Here is a 23,108-nt window from a genome sequence, read left to right as displayed (position 1 = left end):
TGTAAAAAGGACCAGGGTGGTGTCGGAACTTTTAGAGGTTAAAAGAGCGGTTTTGGTACCTCCTAATGTGCTCAGCCTCAAAAGTTCCACAGCGGGGGCTTTTGTGGATACCTTTGAGGTTATTGAGCTGAAAAAAATATGACAGTAGATAATGTGTTGTTTTAGAACTGCTACCTCTAAGAGGTGAAATAAATTTCAAACCACGCCCACAAAACAGGATCTTGGTACCTCTTAGGGGCTATTTTCAAAACTTCCGACGAGCACCCCCGTCTTTTTTTATGTGGGAGTCCCCCCGAGTTAAAAATGACGATAACACGTGCCACTTCTATTGTACATTTGCATAATAAGACAATATTGACTAAGTTTCATTTGAAACCACAAACAGTAGATCGTAGTTACATGTAAATAGTATTGAATATGAAATCGTCACTGTTTTGTCGCTAATGAAGAAGTTAAGTTTATATGAATTTTGCTCCCTGGGTCCGAGAGTTTGAGTCCGTTATCCGCATTAGAGAGTGTCCGTATCATAGGATTTTTTTTTACAGAAAATATATGACCATTTTGCCGGGACCAAGGTTAAAACAGTTCGTAATAGAGAGGTGTCTGTAAGAAGAGGTTCGAAAGTATTGAAATGTAACAAAATAATTTAATTTTGACTTCTCACTTATAATTTGGAAGTGAAATAATAATAAAAAAATGTTTGTAAAGGAAGGATGTAATAGTCGCAATATTGTCTTGTTCTAGATGCTCACGCCTTCACCACGAAGTCCAAGTTCAGCGCTCTGACCAATAGACAACGCGCCGAACAAACCTTATTGAAAAGTAAGTTGCCACCCCCAAACCTTTGGAACTCCACCCTTAATGAAAAACATCCCCATTTCCGAGCTATGGGCACTAATTACGTCCATAAATCACTAGTTATATTGACATTCCCTTACTTCGAAAAAACTCTAAAACTAATGCAAGGCTATTTAAAAACCTAACTAAAATTTCTTGAATTTTCCAATTTTTTGAATTTGAAATTTTTTCAGGTTGGAAAGAATAAACCTTGTACAAGATATTAAAGCTTTCCTCGGGGATAGTTACACAAGGGCGAACTGTACTATTCTTAGAGGAAAGACAATCGTTAGAGTAGCTACAAATTAGTGGGAGGCCAGTCTTCATCTGTCTTTTCTTTCATGCCACATTCTTCTAAGCAAGATTAGGCTGTCAATAACAGCTAAGTTCCAGGTGCCTATAGGTACCTTTAAATTTGCTAACCAAGTCAAGGAGTCCCCTTGTAGCCCAGTGGGTACGTTTCCGAGCTTCTCTTCGGAAGGGCAGGCGTTCTCCCCCCCCCCCCCCCCCCCCAGGGCCACTCCGATTTTTTTTTTCTATTCTTGTGTCGTACTGAATATATCTTTTTTTGTACAATCTTCCATTTTTCCGTTTAAACTAAGTCAGCAGTGAAAACACCTTTTCAGAAAGGACATCAAACCTGGCTGACCATACAATACCCATCTAGCCATGTCTTAACTTGCTTTAAGCCCTCTCTATTGGCTTCTAACCAATAGGCAAAGACCTATAAAATTACGGATCACAATTGCAAAGTCAATTTTCTCGTTTGTTTGAAAAAGATTCAACAATGCATTACAAAAACACTCTCTAACTAATGCAAGGTTATTTAAAAATTTTGAAACTTTTGTCCGAAATTTCTTGACTTTGGTCCAGAAAAAAAACTTAAAAAGCTATTAAACCTCTCGGGAAACTTAGGAATAGTTAGGGAGCGGTTATAAATTACTGATTTGGTCTGAAAATTTTTGTTAATGGCACATTTCCAAAAGCAAAACTACTTTGTTAGTAACACCTATATCGCTGTTCCACATATTTAACTATTAAATTTTCTAACCTTGTCAAGGAGTCCCCCGGTAGCCCAATGGGTTACGCATCTGACCTGCTGTGCGGTCGGAAGGGCATATATACGCTCGACGCCAGTCGGGGGACTCCGCGCCTTTTTTTTTTTCTCGTTTCAACTTGAGTAGATATATTTTTTGTACAATCCTCTTTCTTCCGTTTGAAGTAAGTTTGATGTGAAATATCTTTTTAAGAAAGGGTATCCATTGTAAGCTTCCGTAAAATGCCCGACTAGCCATGCCATCATTTTTTTTTAAGCCCTAAATATTACCTACTAACCAATATGGAGATACCAAAGCAAATGGAACACCAAGAGTTTAAAACATGTCATTTATAACAACCGACTCGAAAAAGGTTCTATGAAAAAGAAAAATTATTTAAAATTTTCGTGATGGTTTTGTTTGAACTTTATCGGAGTTAATTTGGCACAGAACTAAACTTTGGCCCAAGCTTTGGCAGCTATAAACGGTTTGCTAAGACGGCGAGTTACTATTGTTAGAAGAACGAAAATCCTTAGAGTGGCTATAAGTTATCCAGACGCCAATCTGTTTCAGGTCTGAGATTTTCCTTAATCCACGTTTGTAACAGAAAAATTAGTTTGTCAGTAGCAGCTATATTGTTGTTTCACGTATTTAGCTATTAAATTCTCTTACCTTGTCAAGGAGTCCCCCGGTAGCCCATTGGGTTACGCATCTAACCTGCTGTGCGGTCGGAAGGGCATATATACGCTCGACGCCAGTCGGGGGACTCCGCACCTTTTTTTTTCTTTCTCGTTTCAACCTGAATAGATATGTTTTTTGTACAATCCTCTTTTCTTCCGTTTGAAGTTTGATGTGAAATATCTTTTTAAGAAAGGGTATCCACTGTAAGCTTCCGTAAAATGCCCGACTAGTCATGCCATCATTCTTTTTAAGCCCTAAAAATTACTTCTTAACCAGTACTCAAAAAGGTTTCCTAGGGCTGTGAGTTACTATTGTTAGAGGAACGAAAATGCTCACAATAAAGACGAACTACTATATTTGGAAGAAAGACAATCGTTAGGGGAGCTACAAATTACTGAGACGCCAGTCTCGATCAGGTCTTTAATTTCTTTTATGGCACATTTTTCTAGGCAAGATAAGGCTGACAATAACAGCTAAGTTTCAGGTGCCTATAGGTACCTTTAAATTTGTTACGCAATTCAAGGATTCCCCCTGTAGCCCAGTGGTTACATTTCCAAGCTTTTATTCGGAAGGACAGGCGTTCAGCCGCCGCAAGGGGACTCCGATTTTTTTTTATGCTTGTGTCGGACTGAATAGATCTTTTTTCTTTGATTGTTTTTTTGTTTGAACCAAGTTAGCAGTGAAAACACTTTTTAGGAAAGGACATCAAACCTAAATGACCGTAAAATACCTATCTAGTTGAGCTTCTATTTGCTTTAAGCCCTCTTTATTAGCTTGTAACCAATTTCGACCTATAAGATTAATTATCAGAAAAGGTTTTATTTAACGAAATATGACGGCGGCGTGAATCACTTTTTACAAATGTATTTAATTTCTTGTATTGCTGTCTTAATAAAGCCTAAAAATGCAATGATCTGAAGTAAAATTGACAAATGATTGTTGAAGCAATACATTAGTTTTGCATAAGTATTAAATTTCAAGTTGTGAAAATATGCGCCGACGTTTTTGCCACTGATTGGCTCTAGTTTGTAATCAATATTCATGACTACTTGTGGAATTTGCGTCAAACCAAAACTTGGTCATAGTGTGAAGACGTGGATTTTTTGCTCCTGGTGATGTCGGATGTGGCGATGTTGTTCCTTCGAAGAAGATAAAGCAGGACGAGATAGAAGTATTAAAATGTTTATGGTGAGTGTACGTTTTAATCTTTTTGCTCTTCACCAAACGGAACAATTTCTACCTCTAAAAGTTAAGTTCCTCCCTTCGCCCGCAATTTTCTCTGCCGAGCTGCTCACATCTTCGTTCACAAATTAAACCAGATAGTCGAAGTTTTGCAAACACCGAGATGAAACGTTTCAGTGAAGGGCCAAGAAATAATTTTGAGCAAGTTTGTAAGATACTTGAGCTGAATTTATTTGATATTTCCTGTTCTTTCCGTTGCGTGTTGCTCCCGGAAAGTTAAAAACCGTTATCACTCGAAGCTGGTTCATACGAGCTTTAGTCGCTCCTTGCCCTGGTAGTAATAGAGTATCTAGAAAATACAGCCTATGTTTCTCTTTATTGCCTTCTTTTTAAGGAGAGGAAATGGTCCAACGGTGAAGATGGAATTCAGTGGTATTACCCGGCGAACGTAAGAAGCGATTGAAATTCACGAGGAGTTAATAATTATTCAACATTGGAGATGGCAACGAGATAAGAATTTTAATTTCGTTAACTTTCGATTAAAATGGTGGCAATATATTTGAAGCTTACGTTGTAAGGTTTAGTTGTTGAGATTTTTTCTAGAGAGAAAAATCGTGGAATTTATTTGTTTCGAACGACTGATATATATTTTTCAGGAGTTAAACTTTGGCCGTCATTAATCTGGGATCTGGATTCTGGTAGCCACCATTTTGTTCGACAAAATTTCAGGAAATATTTTAAGTGGATAAACAACGTTCAGTTGTTACGGTGGCACTGTAATTGGCAACACCATCTAAACTTTTGTGATCAAAACACGTCGCTTTATCTCGGAATCGACGAAGTAATGTAACATTGGGTGGGTTTTATTAGGCAAAAGCAGATCTGTACGACAACAAAAACTATATTTGGCAACAACTGAATTCTTTCTACAACAAATACATCATCTTGCTAGAAATAAAATTATCGCACTTCATTTTACTCTCTTCCGATCGAGTGAAATCTCGAAGTAATATTCAGTATTAAAGGAGAATAATAAGACAGCATGCCTTTGACGTGAAAAAGGAAAAGCATAATATGAGACATAGGAAATTATTCTGTAACAACTTTTCTAAAGAAGATTTCTAAAGATATCAAAGATTTCCAAAGAATTACGAAGATTACGAATGGCTGCCGACAGACATCTGCGGTATTCTGAACATCGCCGACGATAGAATTCCGGAGATCACTCGAAGATTTCCGAAGACTTTCCAACGGTAACGAAAGTTTTAGGAATACTTGGAGGAATACTGAAGGCTAAAGGGAAATTTCTCCGAGATTACAAACTGCATTCAGAATCATGTGATTACCGAGATACAGTAGCTATCTTGCACTGTAAATCGAAGTTTTTCTTACATACTGTTGTAACACAGGTACTTTAAATACTGAAATTGAAAATATCTTTAGGTTATTGAGCACACTACATAACTAGCAATTTTTGAAAATGCCACCTTGACGACAGATCAACGTTTTTTTATCCTCTAGATGTTGAAAGTTTAGCCTTCTAAATCAATATCTGGTTAATAAAAGGTGTTGTAAAAAGGAAAAAGCCGGGAAGTATAGCGAAAATGTTAACAAAATCATCGACTAAGAGATATTGTCTTGATGTGCCACCAAATTCTCAGAACTGCAGTTAAGACCAAGTAAGGCAGTCGTTAAGGAGAATTGATATTTACAGCTTTGAAGTATGAACGAGGTCGCGGACAACTGAAAATGCTTCGACATTTGCAAATTAAATTCGATTCTGCAATTTTTGTTTTCAATAATTGTCTAGCAATGACCTCCAAAAAGCAACTAGTACACAATAAACAGTTAAGATTAGCTATTACACAGATTGTTTTTTTCAAGATTTAAAAGGCTGCCAACAATTTTGTAGCAATCATAGCCAAATCTAGAAAGACCCGCAAAACATTTGTAAACAAGGATGAAAATATTTGCATATGAATTGATATTAAAAACGTGCTTTGAGATACAAAGTTCTCGTGGCGCCTTTGCAAAACATGTTTGTTTTCCTTCGCTATTTCTAAAGTTTAAATTTTTGGACGTCCAAAAGATTGAAGAACATAAGCATTTTTCCTTGTTACGCTTTGTTCAAAAGAGTAAAATATTTTCGAAAACTTTTCAAGAGATTTAAATTTTAACGGTGGATTATTCATAAAATATACTGAACTTGCCGAAGAAATGTTGCGTCGTTTCAGGAATAAACATCTTTGTGCTACCAGATATTAATTATTTTGTGGTGTTTACATTTTGGTTGTTGCACGGGAAAAGAGAATGGAGCGAACGGTCGCATCGGAAGAGAAAATGAACTTACCGCGAAAACTTTAAATTGGTTATAAACCTTCGAAATTGGGCAATTTCCTGGCGGAACAATGATTGGATTTTGATTGATAACAGTTCTTGCTCCTGTGCAACTGATCCGAAGTGTACCACCTATATTATATTCTGACAGAGAAAAATATGAAATGGCAGGCTACAAACGGTTGCAAATCACACTCGATCGGACAACAAATTAGGCTCGGTTAGCTGAAACGGTATTTCACGGTCTTTGCGAGATTTAAAAATCCATTTCGGAATTGAATTTTACTTTGTTGCCTTATTTGAGCCATTTCATATTTTCATGTCTCGAAGAACTCTTGCATCACCTCGCACAAAAATCATCGCGAAGTTCGTTGAAAAATTAAATTTGAAGACTGTTTGGCAAAAATTTATTTCAAAACTGAAAAAAAAAAGCTTTTTCAATGCGAGATGGTGCATTAGTTTTTGACGGGATTATCTGTCAACTGTTGCCTTAGAACTTTTTTCGCGATCAAAAACTTCTGAAGCGTAACCTCTTTAAATTTTCCTCAAAAACGTTGTAAGGGGAAACGCTGTGCAAATTTTTTTAAATTTTCCCGCCAAAAGTCTTAGTTTTTAAACGCGAACTTTTTCCTTTGCACGTTTTAATCTAATTTAACTGATTTGCATTTAATTAATTAATTAAGTAAGTAATTAATTAGTTACTTTAATACAAAACAATAAAATGAAATGAAAAAACAGCATGTGGTGGTTTTTACTGTGTACGTTACTTTAGCATTAAAAAAACATTAGACAAAAATACTACGGCAAATAGACAAGTGTCTTCAATAGAGCTTTTATTGGTTGTTTAATAATTCAATTAAAATTAATTACAACCAATTTGAATAAGTAAACAAGGTAAAAAAATTGCGCTTTTAAAGGGGCCTGGTAACTAGTCGAAATGTAGGCTATCTCTTTTGCTATTTTTTGACTATGTAGGGTTGCCAAAAAGAAAAAAAATTCTGCGCTTTTGAACAGAGTCCAGCCAGAAATCAAGCATACAATATGACTTTTGAAGGGAAAAATCCTACACAGTGCAAGATTTTTTCCGCCAAAAGACTTAGTATATGTTCGACTCAAAACCAAACACCATTAAAAATTGCAGACTTTTTTTTTGTAAGGAAAATGTTTCTAATTTTCGATTTTTTTTAATTGGCCCTTTTAAAAGCGCAACCTTTTCATCAATTCAATGCGTCCTCGAAAACTAGAAGGATTTCCGTCAGTTTGTGAAATAAATACTAGACAATCAGACGGTGATTTCAACGAGTTTAATAACGAGACTTCCAGGATGAAAATTCTGGTTGAAAAACAAAACCAGGTAATGTTATTATTCTACCTTCGGTTTAACGCTACAAACTTGAAATATAATTCACGGCTTCCTCGGAAACTGGCAAGATACGAGACAATTTCACAGTAATTCCAATGTCTTCTTTCGACTCTTGGGTTCCGTTGTGAAATCACTAATTCCAGCTCCGCCCTAACAATCTTTCGCAAGTAACTCGATCGAGATAAACTTTGTCTCGTAAATCTACCTTACTTTTAAAACGTGATCCACTGAAGAAATATTTAAACGAGGCTCTTTGACTCTTCGATTCGTTGCTTTCCATTGCTTCTTTCTCCATGTTGATGTCAAATCATGTCCATTTGAGATGGCAGCCTGAAAGAAAGATAAATAAAACGTCCGATTAAAAAGGGGTATACTGAAACCCAAAGAACAAAATATACATACAGTGTTATATCATCATCATGGATAAACACGGAGCTTACATACATTGTAATGATATTAAGAACAACTTAGAACGCCGACAAGCAGCAACACGAAATAAATTCATGTATAGCCAGGGTTCGAAAAAAGTGCCGTCCCATTGCCCAGGACAAGTAGATTTTCCTTCTGGGCAAGTAACTTTACATTCTCACTTGCCCAATGGGCAAGAGACCAAGCAAGTCATCTGCCAACTAAATCATTAAAAGGGCAAACTAAGACTTGCCATGGGCAAGCAAAATTTGAGAGATACTTGTCCCAAGGGCAAATTGGAATTCAAGTCTTTTCCGAGCCCTGGTATAGCACCGACTACAATATAGCACTCTAAAGTTCAACTTCATTTGCAACGTTTGCAGGCGAAAAGCTCGCTGGCACTAAAAATTTCATGACAAAAATGTTCAGGACACAACAGGTAATATTTGCATTTTCTTCCGGAGGATAAATTTATGCGTGGTTAATACATGTAGTCGCCAATCTTGAAGTTAAACAACTCGTGATATTTTTGAAAATAGAAAGCACTCGGGTAGCTTCACATTTGTTCGGCGTTTTAATAAACAAACAAAAGTTGATCTATTTAAAAAAGCGAATAACAAGACAAGGTTGCTTTAAAATTTAACCTTTTGTTCAAATGCAACTAAAAAACTAAACTAAAAACCGTTTCCTAAGAAGTACGTGCAGGACAATTTAACGAAATTTGCAGGTGATTATGACTTTCTCTCGTTCACCTCTAACCTGACAACTCAACAGCTACAGCTAGTTTTGACAAGACGACTTTTATATGAAACTACGACTGAAAACGACTTTCACCTTGACAGCTACTGTATTTCAAGAACATTTCCCAGTGGTATCTGAAATCTCAGAGGGAAATTCACACAATGGTGGAAATCCGAAAATGTCATGGCAAAAAAATCAATAAATAACTCCGCAGCTATGAAGCATTTCTCTCCTCGTATTATAGTTTTAGCATATGATACGACTGAAGTTTGTAACCAAGAAAGGTATTTCACATGAACTTTCAGGACAAATGAAGTAATCTCATGTTGCACTGTTATTATGCTCTACCAGGCGGTCTTATAAAATCCCTATGTTTGTCCTCTCAAATTGAATCTAAATGTATGCAGTATTTTCATTTACTTTCTATAGCAAACTAAAATGAGGTACATTTTTTTTACTCTCGCCCTCTTGAAATGATAACGTACATGATCTTTTTCTTTTTCCAGGCTGTCTAGTGTTCTCTGCTGTAAATTTCTTTCAATGTTTGTTCTGAGAATTTGGTGATACATCAAGACAATATCCCCCACGTCATAACCTTTCTCCTCATTGCTTAGTCCTTTATATTCAGACCTTAGTCAAGAAACAAATTTTCCTCACTGGTTTTGAGTTATCTGGAAAATTCCATTTTGAGATTACTCTAAATCCTCTTTACGTTTTTTTCATGATTATGTTTGAGACTGTTAGGAGAAATTTTAAGCTGATCACTAGTGAGGCTTACTGGCTAAGGAATCGATACATGAACCGGAAAATTGGTTGTTGATCCAATTAGGCCCTTGGTCTCACAATTTAAATATTCAACAACAATACCTCGGGCATTGTATTTTTAAGGAATGTTTGAATAACCTAACACTGAAGGGCAAGGGTATCCGGTCAGCCATATAACAAGAGTTTTTAAAATATCTGAACAGTGAAACAATAACATCTCTATTCGTTTAAATTCTTTTCCTGCATTGTGTACAATTATTCACAGTACATGCACCATCAAGTGATTCAAAACCCTTCCTTTTAAAAGAAAATATTGACTTACCTAATAAGAGATCCATCCTTTCCTCTGGAGTCTCAGCTCAGCTTTTATTGTTTCTTCTCTGTTTTGTATCTAGTAGGAAGCAGGAAATGTTTTAACCTTAATGACTTCTTTCATCCCTTAGTTTCAAAAACCACACAACTAAAACTACACGTAAACCATTTTGTTTCAACCCTACAGGGGCAAGTTTGAAGATAGAAGGTACAGTACTGTATAAGATTACATGTAAGTCTGTATCAGGCCAAATAATCCAAACCGTCAGAGCTTATCCAGGTCTCTGTTGCATTAAGTGACAAGGCGTATTTCCATACCACCTGGATGGGCCGGGATGGCGAAGCGTATTTTGAATTGGGGGGTGTGGTGGGGGGGGGGGGGGGCTCACAAGCAAGCGCCAGAGACGTTAACTTGTAGGGGGTCTCAGATATTTGTAAAACTATCACATGTATTTTATGTATTTTTTTGCTTGAAATTGTGGAATTAGACCCTCACCCCCCCTCCAAACCCGGCTCTGCCGTCCCGGATGGGATGCGAAACTGTTACAGGGTTAGCACCCAGTATTAAATTCACCAAATACTCAGGTGTATATCTAGGTGGAGGGAGGTACATGTAATGCAAGAGTAAAGTGTCTTGCCCAAGAACACAACGCAGAGACCCTATCCATTTGCTGAAACCCAGCCTGCTTGATGTGCAGTTCAGTACCACTAACCATTATACCACTGTGTCCCTACTCCCACAAAACAATACTCCTCAAAAACAGTACCCCAGGCATTGCAGACTTAAGCAATTTTTGTACACCCTACCCCTGTATAAAGGGCGAAGGTATATGGCTACATAACAATGGTTTGTTGAAATAGTTGAACAGTAGTGAGACAACACCATCTCTGTTCCATTCAATTCAACTTAGCCTGAGTATCAGGCTTTTCTTACTCATGGGGTAGCAGGAGGATGCACCCAGCAATTCCCCCCCATCCCTACCCTCTTGCTAAGAAAGGCCTGATATTCAGGTTAAATTTAACTGCACGCACTGTGTACAATAAAATTATTTCCTAGTACATGATACCAAACATAAACAAATTGTGACTGACCTACTAGGGGATCCAAGGTCTCTTTCTCCTCTTGGGTCCCAGCACATAGCTCTTTTTTGCTTCTCTGTTTTGCACCTAGTGAGAAACTACAAATGTTTTTTAACCTTTATGGAATTCCTTGATCTCTTATGTGTTATAAACTACACAATTAAAAATAATTCATCAGACTTTTAAAGTTTCAACCCTACTAGGGGACCTTTCAAAGAGGAAGGTAAGGTATAGTCTTCATCAGACCATGTAATCCAAACTACCACATCCTTATTTGTGGTAAGAGAAAAGAAAGGTTCTGTAAAAAAATCGGAACTTGACAGCAATAACAGGGATGCTGACAGATACTCTTTTGATGAGTCTGATATCGACGAATTGTCGGACTCATTGAGACCATTTGAAATATTATCCATGCACAGTTACCCACACGCAGTTGCTCTCCGCACTTTCTTTTGTTTGTTTCCTTCGCTCAGCCACTCTAGCGTTCGTTTCCTTTTTAGTCTTCTCCATTTTGCCAGACCAGCTTCAGGAAAAACCGAGCTACAGAAAAATTATCTCTCTGCCTTCGGTTCCTTGAGCGCATTGCGAAACACAAGAGTTTTTTAGAGATTCGCGCGCAAATTTCACCAGGAGGTTAACGGTAGTAAACTTTCCCTGCACTGATTGGCTTAGTTATCTGAGAACCCAGTTGAAGGCATTTGTGGGCGGAGTTTGTTTGCGAAGCAGAAAATTTTTCTTAGCACTGTTTTCTCGAATAAATGTTTTCACTTGAAGCAGACAATTTAAAGAGTTATAACTCAAAGGGAATTTGTTCAATTGCTCTTAAATTTGGACAGTGGCTAGTTTAACATATAAACTACAAAAGCGTGTCTGGGAATTGTTAATTTCGAAATACTTTTTCTTCGAGAGAGATTTTTGTACGATCACTCCACATTTTTTAAATCCTATTTCGAAAATGTTCTGTAACTTTTTACTGCAATTGAATATGCCAAAACACAGACACGTTTCTTAAGCGCTTTGGGCCCTGAAACCGAGGAAAAAATTGAATTGGCGAAAAACAAAATTCGCTTTGGCTTGTAGCTTTCAAAAGTGATTTGGGCGCTTGCATTTAGTGGTCGTGAAAAATTCGACAATTCATTTTCTTTCAAAATTCTTGGTATAGTTTGATAGCCAGCCCCATAAGCTTTAATTTGATATAGGGGTTTAGGTATCTACAGCTTAAACTGCATGCGCTACATCACTTGCGTACAAGACACCCCTGAAGGTATACTGTAACCTTAAGTTTTACAAACTACACAATTAAAAATAAGTCATCAGATTTTTTAAAATAAAGTTTTACCACTATTAGGGTAGAGGGTTGACAATGAAGGTACACTGTACATGCAAGGTTGAATCTGTGTCATCCAAAACACCACAGCTCATGCTGCTTTTAGAAGCATAAAGTGATAAAAAGTATTTCTCCTCTCCCCCACCCCCTAGATAGGATGCCACTCTGTTACAGGGTTAGCACCTAGCACTCAATTCATTAAGTACCAATTGTATACCTGGGTGGTGAGAAGCACTGTGGGGGTCAAGTGTTTTGCCCAAGTGCAATTTGTGCACTGTTATGCCTAGTACATGAAACCAAACACAAAGAAATTGCAATTTTCTTAATTAAATTATGGAATCCAATGTTTTAAAGTGATTCTTTTGCCTCTAAAGTCTCAGCACATAATGTCACTACTGCTTCTATGTTTTGTATCTAGTAAGAAGCAGGAAATGATTTAACCTTTATGACAGCTGCACCACCATTGGTAGAGAGAAAGTTGACCTTGAACTCAAGCCTCTTCTGTGGTCCTGTTCAGCCCTGACATCACAAGCTGTTGGAGAAAGAAGCAAACTTGGAAATGCTGGTAAAAAACACTCATTTTCAGCGTAATGTGCAGGGATTTCTGGAGATGAAACATTTCCCAGAGTGCAATGATCTTGTTTGTCAACTGTGGGAGAAATAATTGCCACTCAGATGGATTTTCTGGCAAATTGCCTCCTGGCGGACAATGGTGGAAATTGCAGTGTGCAGCCTTGACTCCGTGTTATGAAGGGAATGACAATGATGGCAAAGAAAGCCCAAGGCGGCAGAAATCACCAAAAAAACTAAAGCAACATACAAGCTTGTACTGGGTTTGGAAGCATAAAGTAATAAAATAATGATAGTATTTCTCCTTTCCCTACATCCCTTAGATGGAATGCCAGTCTGCTGCAGAAATAGCATTTTTCTAACCAAAATTAACAAAATGGTAAGGAGCTTATGTTAACTATGTGTCACTGTGTAAAGTAAACATCAGTGTCATCATCCAAAGAGTTCAGTGTACAGTCTCCATATCTTTGGGTAGGCCTGTATGACCTCTCCCCGTGACAAAGTTCCAAAGGTAACGTTAGGCATGATTCAGGAATGCTTCCTTTCTTTAACTGAGCAGTAGGTATATTTGGTGCAGCAATGTCAGTCTGGCGGGCAAGAGAAGCTCTGGTTTGTATGTCTTGTGAAGGGTATATCTTCCCGGATGACACGAACTTCCACTTGGCTGGATGGGAGTGGCACAGAAACAGTAGTAGGGACTACAGTGGGAGCATCAGTAGGGTTCTCACCACAAGCAGGTTGTAGCCTTTCTGGGTGTGTATGAACACAAAGTTGACCACGGTGTTGCAGGAGCTTTTTCCAGAAAATTTTAACAAGTTTGATATGGTAGGTATTACCCTTGAGGCATTTCACAACTATGTAGGGACCCTGCCAGCAACTCTGCAACTCAGTAGGGTATCTAGGTCGGGGGAGGGGGGGTAGCATACATCATAACAGAGTTGATGCCCACTGATGGGCTGTTTGCTGGCGCTTTGTGGCAAGTGGTGCAAGAACCAATTGTGGTGTGCGAGGATGATAGCCATAGGACAAGTAGAATGGCGAGTAAGTGGTGGCACTGTGGTCATGATTCATGTAGTGAAACTGGACAGAGGGAATCTCTAAATCCCAGTTATCTCCACATTGGTCTGTTGTTTTCTGCAACATTTCTCCAATGGTTCAGTCTAGTCTCTCAATGATTCCACTGGCTTGAGGATGTAGAGCCCAGATAGGCTTCTTGTCAATGTCGAGTTCTTGGGCAATTATGCACTGCAGGGTTGTTTACATTCTTTCTAGTGTACCTCTTTTCAAGTCATTGATGAGGATTCCTAACACAGGATCAGATTTCTGACAGTTTTGGAATTCTAGGAGACTTAACTGGCCATCACAAAACAATGAGTGGACGGCAGGCGTATGGGACAACAACGCATCCGCATGGGGATTGAGGCACCTGGCCTATGCCAGATAACAAAATCAAATTCTTTGATTCTTCTAGCCAATGGGCATAACCACCTCAGGGGTCATGCGCAATTCTCAACCACTGAAGGCCCATTTGACCTGTGTGCCAGATGAAACAACATCCTAAGAGGTACTGCCAAAATTTCCGGAGAGTGGAGATGAAGGCATATGCTTCTTTATTGTGAGTGTGTCAGTTTAATTCACTGTCTGTCAATGACATGTCTGTCAATGGTATCAACCCAATCCATACAGCTTATGCCAATATCGGAGGTATCTGTGCTCAGTTCAAAAGGCTTGGACATGTAAGGGAACTGAAGGAGGACATCATTGGAAGTTAATGCAAACTTCAAGTCATTGAAGGCTGCCTACCTCTCCAAGGACCAGATGAATTTTGGTCCTCTCAGCTGGTTGAGGATGGGAGCACTCTGTTGGAGGTTAGGGATGATATCAGCATAGTAGTTACAGAGTCTGAGGAATGCTTGCAGTTCTGGTATTCTGGAGGCGTGGCTAATTACAAATAACACTCAGTTTGATGGGGTCAGGTTCAATCCTGTTGGTTGAGATTTAATGGCAAAGGAATGGGAGCTTTGTTTGACACAAGGACACCTTGCTTGACTTGACAGTCAAACCAGCCTCACATAGTCGTTTCAAAACTTCCTTAAACAGATCAGTGTTTCTGAAAATTTTTGCCACCAATGGTGATATCATCTAGGTATACAACAATTCCGTTCTACTGCAAGCCATTCATGATATCTGCCATGAGGCACGCAAAGACAGCTGGGGCATCACCCAAAACTGCCAATGACCAGATTCAGTCAAGAATGCTGTCTTGTGGCGAAGTCCCTTAGCAATGGGGATCTGCCAATAGCCACTGTACAGGTCTAGAGTAGTGAAACGACTGGAGCCAAGAAGAGAATCCAAGCATTCATGAACAGAAGGCAGAGGAAAAATCTCTATGACGGTAGCATCATTCAGAGCAAGAAGTCGGAAAAGAAATGGTATGAGCCATCTCCTATAGGCACAAGTGAAACAGGTGCAGAATAGGGAGAATTGGAAGGCTCAATAATACCCTGTGGTTCCATGTTCATGATCTGCTGATCAACCTCAGAACATAGAGAGAGGGAAGTTCGCGGCAGCCAACAGCAACATGGACCTGGGTCAAGGTATGGATGTGAAACTGAGTTCTGTGGGTGCAACCAACTTCTCAATCATTGCTAGCAAAGACATCTCTATACTCACCCAAAAGTTGTTTGAGCTCTTGGTTTTCTGATGCTGTCACCTCACTTGAATCTGTAACTGTAACCACCGAGGGGCAGATTGTGCAGATGACAGAACGTTTACATCTTCTGGCTGTTCAGGGTTAGTCTGCCCTCGAAGAAGCACTTTGAGTTCATTCAGTTCACTACAGAGTGTATCCAAATGGCTATGTTTCCGACCAGATTCAACTGAAGCTACCTATTCGATGGGGGTCTGGGTACAAGCCAGGACCTCTTCAATGTGATGAGCTTGTTTGGCAAGATTTATATACGACTCAGTGGGGTAATCCAACTACAATTTTGAAGATATGCAGGGCTCGAAAAAACCCCCGTCTGGTCGTCCAGGACAAGTAGATTTTTCCTTCCGACAAGAAACTTTTTCTCCTTGCTTGCCCCATGGGCAAGGACCCAGGCAAGCCGTTTGCCAACTAAATTTTTGATAATGATTTTGAGAGGAAAAGGTAAATTTTAGGCTCAAGGGTAATCAATACAAGTGTTTAGATGAAGCTTGACGAAAATTACAATTTATAGCGTTGTTTTGCTGATTGCGTGACACGCGCTCACGGTTCAGAAGTGATTGCCTAGCACGTGATCAAAATCTGCCCCGGTCAAATTTCTTTCCAGGATTAAAAATAGCCGTGTTGGGCACGAAAACGCGGTAGTTATTCCTTAAAATTTTAGCAATTTTCTGCGTGCATTTTCCAGTTTCTTTGTAAAGAACTTAACTCAACAACAGTATATTAAAGCTGTAGAAATTGATAAGTTAATAAAGATGGTAAATTTTAAGCTCGGTAATGAAATGTGAAGGTGAATTAATCAACATGACACGAGTGTGGGACAAAGAAAAATTCTGAGTCCCCGACAGGAATCAAACCCATGACCTCCCAAACACCGGGCGGGCGCTCTATCCACTGAGCTACGAGAACTCATGGAGAGCAAGGTCATTTAACTGAGTTCATATATGATAGGTGTCCTGCATACTACTAGGATCAACGCTATTGAATTCATCGTAAAGAAAATAAATACTGTTGGGGACTCAGAATTTTTCTTTGTCCCACGCTCATGTCATGTTGATTAATTCACCTTCACATTTCATTACCGAACTTAAAATTTACCAAAAGAAGCCGCATATTTCTACCGCGAAAACGAAGCCAGTATTTTTTATGCTAAAATCGAGGTAAACCTCTGTTTTCGGTGAAACATGCAAGTTTGCTAGTGATAAAATACTTGGGCACCGCTGCGCAAAATGAAAACTATTGTATTATTAAAAAGAAATCAATAAGTAAGTCATCAAAATACTTTCAGAGTTCCTGGAACTATTTTTCATTCACCCAAATGAAAAATTTGCTCTCGCCGGCTTTTCAAATTCAACACTGTGACTGTGTCAAAACTGCGGTGAGAAGGCGACTTGTTGTTAATTCTGCGCGCTATAAATTTCTCGCGCTTCTCTTCACAATGATTTCGTGGAGCTAGAAAAGACACAGGTGAACATTCAAGGAGTCGAATGCAATCTTCGACGAACTGAACAAATTTATTCAAGGCTGTATAATAACAAAGTTAATTACTACAAACCGAACAACTTCATAAAAGCGGAATGAAGAAGTTAAAAGTTGTGGAAGTATTACAATATAATGGCGTAAACATGAAAGTGATCAGGACTAAGAGGAGCACAGTCAAGATGGGTTTGTTACATTAAAACATGCCCGTAGTTTGACTTCCTTTTTTGGGTTCATGAATTATTAATGATTTGAAAACTTGGGCAAGTGGGGAAGTGCCCGGGGCAAGCAAAATTTGAGAGTTACTTGCCCAATGGGCAAGGTGGAGTTCAAATATTTTTCGAGCCCTGATATGGCTTGAGGAATCTCTCGAAGAAACTGAAGAGTAACTGCCTTCTGTGAAGGCTCGTTGAGTGCTGTTCCCTCTTTAATACTAAACGTGTCCCAATACAGCTGTTCCAAAACAGCAAAATATACCAGGAAAGACTTGCATAGCTGTCGCATCTGAGCAAGAAAGGCCTGTCCGCAGGACTCTGGATCGGTCCAATAGTAAGTGAGGATTGCTTTTTTCAACTTGCCAAAGAAAAAACCAAAGACTGCTTGATGTGCAGTCCAGCACTAACCATGATAAGACCACCATGTCTTTTCAATTTCCACAATTATAAAATGCAGTTACATGCAAGTTAACAGAGTTAACAACAAAGAGTGCCTGCATTCCCGTAGCTGTCAGCGGTGTCTTGATATGTGCTTGCTGTATCGTGCCGTGCATTTTTTCCCACTTTATATTTTGTTAGTTTTATATCGACGGATGTCTGCTTTGTTGTCCAGCCATCTATCTCAAGTGTTCCCTTCTCGGAATATCGTGCATCAACCACAGTTAACAAGCGTAAATTTCACCTTGTCAGCTAAGGAAAGTGCCAGCTATGATGTAAGTGCAATTTTGAGCTGAAACCTCCAGATTGTCTTCAGCAGTTTGTATCTTATTTAGTGTTCAGCTTTGGGATGCATCTATATAGCGTGACATCAGTGTGTTTTTACCATTGCCTATTTCTTAGTTCACACATTACATAGTTTTTTAGCGCAAGTACTGTTGACTGCTCAATTCAGCAATTGGTGCAGAATAATTTGTTGCACAATTACAATTACTGCTGCCAGTTTAGTTTACATGTAGCGTGGATTTTTTGCATGACTGTTGTTGCCCATCTATTTTAGGTTTGACCCTGGCCTAATTGTTAGCCTGTTCAGTTTAAGCCTAGCATGTCGCTTTAGCAGGATTACTTTTGCTTATTTCTGTTCAGTTTCGGCATGGCGTAGCATTGATATTGAATCACTGTTCAGTTGCCAGTTCAGTTTACACATAATGGGGATTTTTCCATGTGATTATTGTTGTCCGTTTATTTTAGGATTGATGTGGCATAATTGTCAGCCTGTTCAGTTTGACGAAGCATGGCATTTCAGCAGGATAACTGTTGCCTGTTTAGTTTAGGCACAGCATGGTGTTGCTGTTTGAATACTGTTGCCTACTAAGTTCAGTTCAGCGTGATTCTACTGGTGCCTCTTCAGTTCAGGCATAGTGTTGTGGTTCAGTGTGTTTTACTGTTACCTGTTTAGTTCAGGCGTAGCATGGCGGTTCAGCTTGGTTCCACTGTTGCCTGTTATGCTCAGGCATAGCGTGGTGGTTCAGTGTGGCTCATGGACTGGTTTCCAGGATTTGCCAGCTACGGGAGCGGTCTCCATCCAAGAGCTGGTTGCCAATAGTGGAAGCTCCTGGTTGTGCAGCATGGCATTTCAGCATGTTAACTGTTGCCTGTTCAGTTCAGATGTAGAGGGCGGTTCCACCTGTTTTACTGTTGCTTGTTCACTTACCTGGTCAGTTAGGCCCACTGCAGTGTTTTTCACTTTAAGAATGCTTTATTTTGCAGCTCACTGGGTGCCTACAGATTTGGGTGATTTTCTCGGGACTCTGGGTTTCCTTGGCCATAAGCTCCTCGTTCTCAGGCTTGGCGTGGGGGCTCAAGGCTTGGTTTCCAGGATTTGCCAGCCATGGGAGTGGTCTACATCTAGGGGCTGGCTGCCAATAGTGGAAGCTCCTGGATGTTTCAGGTACCCAACCTCCATTTAGCGATGTAGTTGTTAAATGCAGTTAAATGTAATTTAACAGAATTAACAACAAAGAGCACCTGCATTCCAGTAGTTGTCAGCGGTGTCTTGATATGTGCATGCACCAGGATTCCATGAGCTGCTAGACTGAGACAGGTTGGCAGTCTTCACAGCCATAACATTTACAGTGAGCATTGTTTTGCATGGGAGCACATCTTCAAGCATTCCCCCTCCCTTCCCTCCCTCTTTCCACTGTTAATTCAGTGTGACCGGTGTCTGTCTCCTCTTCCACTTAGGGGCTCATGGCTCGGTTTCCAGCAGTTTGCCAGCCACAGGAGCAGTCTCCATCTAGGGGCTGGCTGCCAATAGCGGAAGCCCCTGGATGACTCAGGCACCCAACCTCCATTTAGCGATGCAGTTTTTAATAGAAATCAAATAGCATGAAACTGAATGGTTTAGGAAGTACTGATACATACAGTGGAAAGACATTGGTTGCTCCTCCCACAAATGAACATTCCTCAACATCCCATCACATACATGTGACAAAACACTCTTCAAATAGCATAATTATTATTCCAAGTATACAGGAAGCAGAAGTAATACTAAATTCATTACCACTCCAACCAAACACAGAGATCATGACTTACCTTAAATGGGATTTATTTCCATGTAAGTCTCAGCAAATAAACTGTTACTTGTATGTTTTTTATCTGGTAAGAAGTAGGAAAGATTTTAAAAGCATTCAAACCTGGTAATTTATTAATTTCAGCTGAGAGTAAATACATACATATGAAGCTATTTTGATATAAACGCACATGTTCTGCGTGCATATTTTTTTGCTTTATGTTCCTTGACGTTAGTTGAGTGCTGGTAAAATGGGGTTGACAGGCCTACACGACTCCTACGTTTTGTGACATCTGTATGTTTGCCGTTCTCTGTTCGGTCTCGTGACCTTTCTGTGCTTCACTCCTGTTTATGAAGGGCACTTACTGCTGTATTATACAGATAAATTTTAAGTAGCATTGAGCCATTACACTATGGTGCAGTACTTATGTAGATCTTCTACATGCTGCTAGTTAGATTACAAGTTCAGCCCAGGAGGGAGCACTGTCTGATATCAATCACAGAAATTAAAAAGTTGTGACAGACCTGCACAACTCCCACTGTACGCAAATGTGTATTCTTTGCCTTTAGAGTTTGCCATGTGCTTATGCATTGTTTAGGCTCATTTATATTGCAAGCTTTGTTTTAAGTCTCTGAGTACATGTATTTGCTTTCAAGGGACAAAATACGAAACTTTCTGACTGAACATTTTGCTAACTTGCATTATATATTGTGATGCCCACCCAGCTGAGATTAGAACTGTTTGCAAATACAGTAGGTAGATTCTTATCATGGTTATCATATTTGTCCTTGTACGTTTTTCTTCGGAGACACTGTAGCTTTACCTCAAGAAAGCTATACGTTTTTCTCTAGAGACACCCTTATGTTTCTTGCAGCTATCTCATCGAGCTTATGTTTCTTAAGCTTGATGTATAGGTTTTTCATCCTTTTAGTTGTTCTGGCACCACATGATTCAAATGTAGTTGTTTATGCGCAAGTCTGGTGACTGTTTTGCATGTTGTATATGTCATTGTTTGGCTTAGATCAGGCACGTTTGTTGCTCCTCATTGTAGCTATATAATATTACATATCTGACCAGATTCGCAAAAACATAGCCATAGAATTTGACTTGTCACTGATAATCTTGCTACAATTCTGTCCTAGAGCTAGCTTTCCACAAGGCTTATCGTAACTCAAATAGCAGCAAATAACTCTCCTGTATGCCTTTTGAGGCCAGGAAGACTAAATTCACCATCTTTTCGTTGAATCATGAATGTACAATTTAATTAAGAGTGCTTTTAACATGAAATTGGAGTCTAAATCAACACGAACGTACAGATATCAAAACCACGGCGGAGAGCCAATCTATTGCTTTCTAAAGGCCTGCATCGTCCTAAATGGACTGAACAAGAGCTTCCTACATCGAGAATTGATTGAAATTCAAACAAACTAGACCGTAGTTAGCAGTAAGCGAACACTCAACATGTTGTCGTTACGTCAATTATCGCCCGGAAGCCACGCAAATAAATTTCTTCCGCACTAGCGAATCACAGACAGTTCTGATACTTAGCTAAGCTGAGAACGCCTAAAATTGATAAAAAAAGGAAATTCTACTCACGATCAGTGCTTGAACTCATGTTCTTCTCTCTCCTTGTGGCCATGTTTTGCTTGCAAATAGCAATGTCCCAGATGTACTTCAATTTTGTCGAGCACGGAATGGCACATCCAGATTTCAACAGATTTTTTTCTAATTCTTTAGCTACATCAAGGTTCAGAGCAAATGACGCCAACAGCAGCTAGAGATGTCTAGTCCATTGCACGTCTAAGCTCTAAATCGATGTGGCTAAAGAGTTTTGCTGTCTAAAGCGAGCACAACATTATCGCCACAGGGCAAACGGCCTACTGTTAAGGGACTAAATGTGACCCGTACAGTTTACACATCTCCTCAGGTCCACCTCACGTATGATAATGGACGACACTTACTAGCAAATCGTTAGACTTGGGCCTTCATTAGACTTAATGATGTCCTCAAGCAGACTTCCTTTAGACAGCAAATACAGAACGCTAATCGGTCGCTCCTTGTCAGAGTCACTGCGCAAACTGAATTCAGACGAGTGTAGCCTGGGCTAAACTTTATGCAAATTGAAAAGGGGGGGGGGTCGATAAATAATGAAAACAATACCTAAATAAATGAAACATGTGGCAAGGAGTTTCTACATTTCATGCTAGGTAAGATTTACAAGCTGCTGTCATAGCGAAAGCAGAAAAAACAAACAAACAAACAAACAAAGAAATGAAAAAAACAAATAAATCAAAAAACACCTGATTCAGTCTTGAACACCGTTTTTATAAATCCAGACATATATTTCAAGGGAACAAGACTGCATGACCCAGAAAGGTCGAAAAAACGAGCGTGTCTAATTTCTGTCGATCTTTCTAAAGCATTTAGAGTCAAACTAGGGAATTCCTTGAGCAGTTTAGGACATTCTGTGCCAATATATGTCTGAATTTATGAAAACCGTGTTAAATACTTTGCACCAAAATAGCAGGCATGTTTTTGGAAAATCGGATAGATACATAATCCTATCTATAACAAAATTCTTGTTCATGTTTGGTTCTCCGCACGCCTATTTTCCACAAAATTGGCATGCAATCATGTGGGCATCCAATTACAGGTATCCAATTTGAACTTTTTGAAAACTGGATAGCTGTGATTGGATACCCAGGTGATTCGCATGTCAATTATGCGTGCTTTAATGGCTTCCTTTGCAATGTTTTGCACAGTTTTCAAAACTTATGAAAAGCACTACATACATTTTCGCTCAAAAGAAGTTCTCAAAAGACATTTTTAATTCCACAATTTGTTATAGATACGATTAATTAGTAATTAATTGAACCTCGAGTGGAGTACAATTCAGGGAGTAATCGCGCTTGTAATTTCATATTGGCCTTGTGCGCTTGTCCAAGTTCTTGAAATTACTAGCGCAATTACTCTCTAATTGTGCTCCACTCGGTCTAATTACTATTACTAATGTAGGGCTGAAACTGTACCTGCGTTCAGGAATTTGAAATAATTTGATTAGAAGGATAACATTAACAATCTACAGGAAGTTTCATGAAGGGGCAGGCACCAGGCAAATTGACCAGCTAGGAGGATTATTATTTTTGCCTGGCTGGTTTGACCCTCTAGGGAAAAGTTTTTGTTATAAAAAAGTTCAGTTCAAAAAGTTCCCCACCTTTGGAAACCAGTTGCCCTACAATTTAGCTTCCAACTGGGTCCAAAAATATTCACAGCTATTTACTCGTAAACACTATTTGTTGTGACGACCAACCTGTGATTCAGTAGCATGTAGAGCAGTTCTAAATTGAGCGTCGTAAAACCAAAACCAAACCAGTTACTTACCATTTAGACTACTCAGCCAATCTCAAACCGTAATTAAGCCAAGACCAAATTAATTACGTGCTCACTTGTGACACTAAACTGAAAACCGCTCTACGAACCGACTGTGGAAGCCGTGAGTGTTCATGTTTTTGCCATGTTCTTATATTCACCTTCTAACAACGCTTCCTAGCTCCACT

The 23,108-nt window shown here is 39.2% G+C and overlaps 1 long non-coding RNA gene across 2 annotated transcripts in view; it reads right to left on the bottom strand.

Moving 5' to 3' along the window:
* Nucleotides 1–6,890: 6,890 nt before the first annotated feature.
* The window catches only part of LOC145499292 (uncharacterized), a 16,351-nt gene continuing 133 nt past the window's right edge, over nucleotides 6,891–23,108 (bottom strand). The window contains exons 1-5 of one of the 2 annotated variants that reach the window (XR_014050913.1): nucleotides 19,574–20,195; nucleotides 12,512–12,602; nucleotides 10,756–10,841; nucleotides 9,674–9,742; nucleotides 6,891–7,767 (exon numbers count right to left, since the gene is read on the bottom strand). This is a non-coding gene — a long non-coding RNA (uncharacterized LOC145499292). Of the gene's footprint in view, nucleotides 7,768–9,673; nucleotides 9,743–10,755; nucleotides 12,603–19,573; nucleotides 20,196–23,108 lie in introns of those variants that run through there. The other variant, XR_014050912.1, reaches the window with a different exon arrangement.

The sequence above is a fragment of the Orbicella franksi genome, chromosome 1 (assembly GCF_964199315.1).
Source record: "Orbicella franksi chromosome 1, jaOrbFran1.1, whole genome shotgun sequence".
Classification (NCBI taxonomy): Eukaryota; Metazoa; Cnidaria; class Anthozoa; order Scleractinia; family Merulinidae; genus Orbicella; species Orbicella franksi.
The sequence above is the reverse complement of the archived record's forward strand: the minus strand, read 5'-3'. Positions and strand labels throughout refer to the sequence as shown.